The following is a 5,756-nucleotide window of genomic DNA, read 5'->3' as shown; positions in this document are numbered from 1 at the left end:
GATGGACATGAGTTTGGGTGAACTTCGGGAGTTGGTGATGGACAGGGAGGCCTGGTGTGCTGCAGTTCACAGGGTCGCAAAGAGTCAGACCCGACTGGGTGACTGAACTGAACTGAACTGATGGGTGTATATGTATACATGTATATTCCGATCTACTTTTTAGTGTTATAAACCTCTGCCTCTACGATGGTCTTCTGCAGTTCTGTGGAGATTTCCTTTTTTATTTTTTTCCTTTTTCATTCTTCTTCGATTTTTTACTTTCCTCTTTTTCCAATTTTCAATTTTCATTTTTTGAAACATATCATATATTTTCTACATGTATTCCTTTCTTTGCCTTTCTGACTATTCTGTTCCCCTTGCAGTTAACCTTTAATGTATGTAAATCTTCATCTACCTCTTTTTAACTCCGCACAACTATTCCTTCTTTTCTTTCTTTCCTTTCCTCTCAACATATCTGTGGGTTGTGTTTTCATTGCTTTATTCCCCACTCGGCACCTTGCTTTAGTTTTGTTTTCCAGTTCGTGCTCTAGTTAGTTTTGTTCTTAACTGCTAAATATAATTTTTAATTCCCTTTGTTTGCCAGGTTAATCTACTGTACTTTATTTTTGCTGGACTATTTTCATTAGCTCATGGGTGTATATGTGTACATTCCAATATTTTAATCCTTATTTGCCTGATTTTGTAACTGCCAAACCCCATTTGTGTGGGGTTCATCTTTGGTTTCTTGTTTTGGGATATTTGTTTTAATCTCACTGAATGCCATAACAAACCACTTGCGGAATCTTGTTCCTGACCAGAGATCAAGCCTTGAGCCTTTGGAGTGGGAGCACTGACTCCAAGACCCTAGACTACCAGAGAACTAGCCCAAGGGAGTATCAAATGGTGAAAAGTCACACAAAGGAAACAAAAGGTCTTGAATACAAGACCCAGCATCACCCAACCACTAGTAGCACCCTGGGCAACATGTCTCATCTAAATAACGAACAAAACAGAAATACAAACCCAATCGTCAGCAGACAGGATTACCACTTCACTCAGCCTTGCCCATCAGAGGAAAAACAAACAAACAAAAACTCAGCACAAATCTCACCTAAAGAAAAGCTTACACAAACCACTGGACCAACCTTAGGAAGGCAGAAACCAAAAGGAAGAAAGAATTCAACCTTGAAGCCTGGGAAAAGGAGACCTCAAACACAATAAATTTTAAAAAGTAATGAAAAGGCAGAGAAATACTACACATATGAAAGAACAAGCTAGAAACACAGAAGTCCAAATAAATGGAGAAGAAATAGGCAAACCACCTGAAAAAGAATTACAAATAATGATAGTAAAGATGATCAAAAACCTTGAAGGCAAATGGAGAAAATGCAAGAATCAATTAACAGAGACCTAGAAGAATTAAAGAATAAACATGCAGAGACAAACAACACAATTACTGAAATTAAAAGTATTCTAGAAGGAATCAATAGCAGAATATCTGATGCAGAAGAACGAATCAGTGAGCTGGAACATAAAATGGTGGAAATAACTTCTGAAGAGCAGAATAAAGTAAAAAGAATGAAAACCACTGACGACAGTCTCAGAGACCTCTGGGACAATATCGAACTCACCAGCATTCGAATTATAGGGGTCCCAGAAGAAGAAGAGAAAAAGAAAGGGTATGAGGAAATTTTTGAAGAGATTATACTTGAAAATTTTCCCAACATGGAAAACGAAATAGTCAATCAAGTCCAAGAGGCACAGAGTCCCATACAGGGTAAACCCAAGGAGAAACACGCCAAGACACATACTAATCAAACTAACAAAGACTAAACACAAAGAACACATATTAAACACAGCAAGGGAGAAGCAACAAGTAACATACAAAGGAAACCCCATACACTTAACAGCTGATTATTCAGCAGAAACTCCGAAGGCCAGAAGGGAATGGCAGGATATATTTCAAGTACTGAAAGGAAAAAAATCTACGACCAAGATTACCGAGCCAGCAAGGATCTCATTTCTTAACAGAATTCAGTACTATCAGACCAGCTTTACAACAAACGTTAAAGGGACTTATGTAGCCAAGAAATGCAAGAGAGGAAAAAAGATCTACAAAGTCCCAAACAATTAAGAAAATGGCAATAGGAACATATATATCAATAATTACTTTAAATGTAAGTGGACTAATGCTCCAACCAAAGGATACGGACTGGCTGAATGGGCACAAAAGCAAAACCCATATATATGCCGTCCACAAGAAACCCACTTCAGCCCTAAAGACACATATAGACTGAAAGGGAGAGGATGGAAAGCTATAGTTCATGCAAATGGGAAGCAAAAGAAACCTGGAGTAGCAATCCTCATGTCAGACAAAATAGACTTTAAATTAAAGAGGATTACAAGAGATAAAGAAGGACTCTACATAGTGATCAAGGGCTCAATCCAAGAGGAAGACATAACAATTATAAATATCTATGCATTCAACATAAGAGCACCTCAATACATAAGACAAACACTAACAGACATAAAGGAGAAATTGACAGGAACACAAGAATACTAGGAAACTTTAACACCCCACTCTCACCAATGGAAAGATCATCGAAACAGAAAATTAATAGGGAAACACAAGTCTTAAATGATACATTAGATGAGATGGACCTCCTTGATATCTTCAGGACATTCCATCCAAATGCAGAAGAGCACACCTTCTGCTCAAGGACACATAGAACATTCTCCAGGACGCTTGAGACTAGATATCAATTACAAGAAGAAAAAAAAAAAAAGTATAAGAAACACAAACACTCGGAGATGAACAACACGTTTCTAAATAACCAGCAGGTTACTGAAGAAATCAAAAGGGAAATAAAAAAATTTCTGGAAACAAATGACAATGAAAACACAGCTCAAAACCTGTGGGATGCAGCAAAAGCTGTTCTAATAGGGAAGTTTATAGCAATACAATTCTACCTCAAGAAACAAGAAAAACCTCGAATAGACAAACTAAATTTACACCTAAGACAACTGGAAAAAGAAGAACAACCCCCGCCCCCAGGAATTAGTCAAAGGAAAGAAATCATAAAGATCTGAGCAGAAATAAATGAAAACGAAATGAAAGAAACAAGAGTAAAGATTAACAAAACTAAAAGATGGTTCTTTGAGAAGATAAACAGAATTCAGAAACCTTTAGCCAGATTCAAGAAGAAAGAAAAAGAGAAGAATCAAATCAATAAGATTAGAAATGAAAAAAAACAGAGGTTATAACAGACAATGCAGAAATACAAAGGATTATAAGAGACTATTATGAACAACTATATGGCAATAAAATGGATAACCTGGAAGAAATGGACAGATTCTTAGAAAACTTCAATCTTCCAAGACTGAACCAAGAAGAAATAGAAATTATGAACAACCCAGTAACAAGCACTAAAACTAAAGCTGTGATCAAAAATCTCCCAAAAAACAAAGGCCCAGGGCCAGATGGCTTCACAGCAGAATGTATCAAACATTTAGAGAAGAGCTAATGCCTATCCTTCTAAAACACTTTCCAAAAATTGCAGAGGAAGGAACACTTCCAAATTCATTCTACGAGGCCACCATCACTCTGATACCAAAACCAGATAAAGACAAGACAAAATAAGAAAACTACAGGACAATATCACTGATGAACATAGATGCAAAAATCCTCAACAAAATTTTAGCAAACAGAATTCAGCAACACATCAAAAACCTCATAAACTGTGATCAAGTTGGGTTTATTCCAGGGATGCAAAGATCCTTCAATATATGCAAATCAATGTGATACACCATATTAACACACTGAAATACAAAAATCATATGATCATCTCAATAGACGCAGAAAACGTCTTTGACAAAATTCAGCACCCATTTATGACGAAAACTCTTCAAAAAATGGGCACAGAAGGAACCTACCTCAACATAGTAAAGGCCATATATGACTAGCCTACAGCAAACATTATTCTCAATGGTGAAAAATGAGAGCATTTCCCCTAAGATCAGGAACAAGAAAAGGGTGCCCACTTTCATCACTATTATGCGACATAGTTTTGGAAGTCCTAGCTACAGCAGTCAGAGAAGGGAAAAAAAAGGAAAGGAAACAGATATGAAGAGAAGTAAAGCTCTCACTGTCTGCAGATGACATAATACTGTACATAGAAAGCCCTAAAGATAGTATCAGAAAACTACTACCGCTAATCAGTGAGTTTAGCAAAGTTGCAGGATACAAAACCAATACACAGAAATCACTCCACTTCTATACACTAACAATGAAAAATCAGAAAGAGAAATTAAGGAATCAATCCCATTCACCATTGCAACAAAAAGAATTAAGTATCTGGGAATAAACTTACCTAAGGAGACAAAAAACTCTATACCGAAAATTGTAACACACTGATGAAAGTAATCAAAGATGACATCAACAGATGGAGAGATATTTCATGTTCCTGGGGAGGAAGAATCAATATTGTGAAAATGACTGTACTACTAACACAAACTACACAGTCACTGCAATCCCTACCAAATCACCAATGGCACTTTTTCACAGAACTAGAACAACAAATGTCACAATTCATATGGAAACACAAAAGACCCCGAGTTGCAAAAGCAGCCTTGAGAAAGAAGAATGGAGCTGGAGGATTCAACCTTCCTGACTTCAGATTAAACTACAAAGCCACAGTCATCGAGACAGTATGGTACTGGCACAAAAACAGAAATATAGACCAATGGAATAAGATAGAAAGCCCAGAAATAAACCCATGCACCTATGGGTACCTTAGTTTTTGACAAAGGAGGCAAGAATATAGAACGGTGACAAAACAGCCTCTTCCATAAATGGTGCTGGGAAAACTGGTCAGCTACATGTAAAAGAATGAAATTAGTACACTTCCTAAAACCACACACAAAGATACACTCAGAAGGGATTAAAGCCCTAAATATAAGGCCAGGAACTATATAACTCTTAGAGGAACACATAGGCACAACACTCGATGACATAAATCAAAGCAAGATCCTCTATGACCCACCTCCTAGAGTAACGGAAATAAAAACAAAAGTAAACAAGTGGGACCTCATAAAACCTTTTGCACAGCAAAGGAAACTATAAGCAAGGTGAAAAGACAACCCTCAGAATGGAAAGAAAATAACAGCAAAAGAATCAACTGAAAACGATTAATTTCCAAAACATACAAGCAGCCCATACAACTCAATACCAGAAAAACAAACAACCCAATCAAAAAGTGGGAAAAGGAACTAAACAGACATTTCTCCAAAGAAGACATACAGGTGGCTAACAAACACATGAAAAGATGCTCAACATCGCTCATTATAAGAGAAAGGCAAAGCAAAACTATACTGAGGTATCACCTCACACCACTCAGAATGGCCATCGTCAAAAAGTCTACAAACAGTAAATGCTGGAGAGGGTGTGGAGAAAAGGGAACGCTCTTGCACTGTTGGTGGCATTTAAATGGATACAGCCACTATGAAAGACGGTATGGAGATTGCCTAAAAAACTAGGAATGAAGCCACCATATGACCCAGCAATCCCACTCCTTCCTCAGGTGTGAACCCTGAGGAAACCAAAATTGAAACAGACACATGTACCCCATTGTTCACTGCAGCACTATTTACAATAGCTAGAACACGGAAGCAACCTAGATGTCCATCGACAGATGCATGGATAAAGAAGTTGTGGTAAATATACACAATGGAATATTATCCAGCCATTCAAAGGAACACACTGGAGTCAGCTCTGATGA

The sequence above is a fragment of the Bison bison genome, unplaced genomic scaffold (genome assembly GCF_000754665.1).
Source record: "Bison bison bison isolate TAMUID 2011002044 unplaced genomic scaffold, Bison_UMD1.0 scf7180017851101, whole genome shotgun sequence".
Lineage (NCBI taxonomy): Eukaryota > Metazoa > Chordata > Mammalia > Artiodactyla > Bovidae > Bison > Bison bison.
This window is presented reverse-complemented; position numbering follows the sequence as displayed.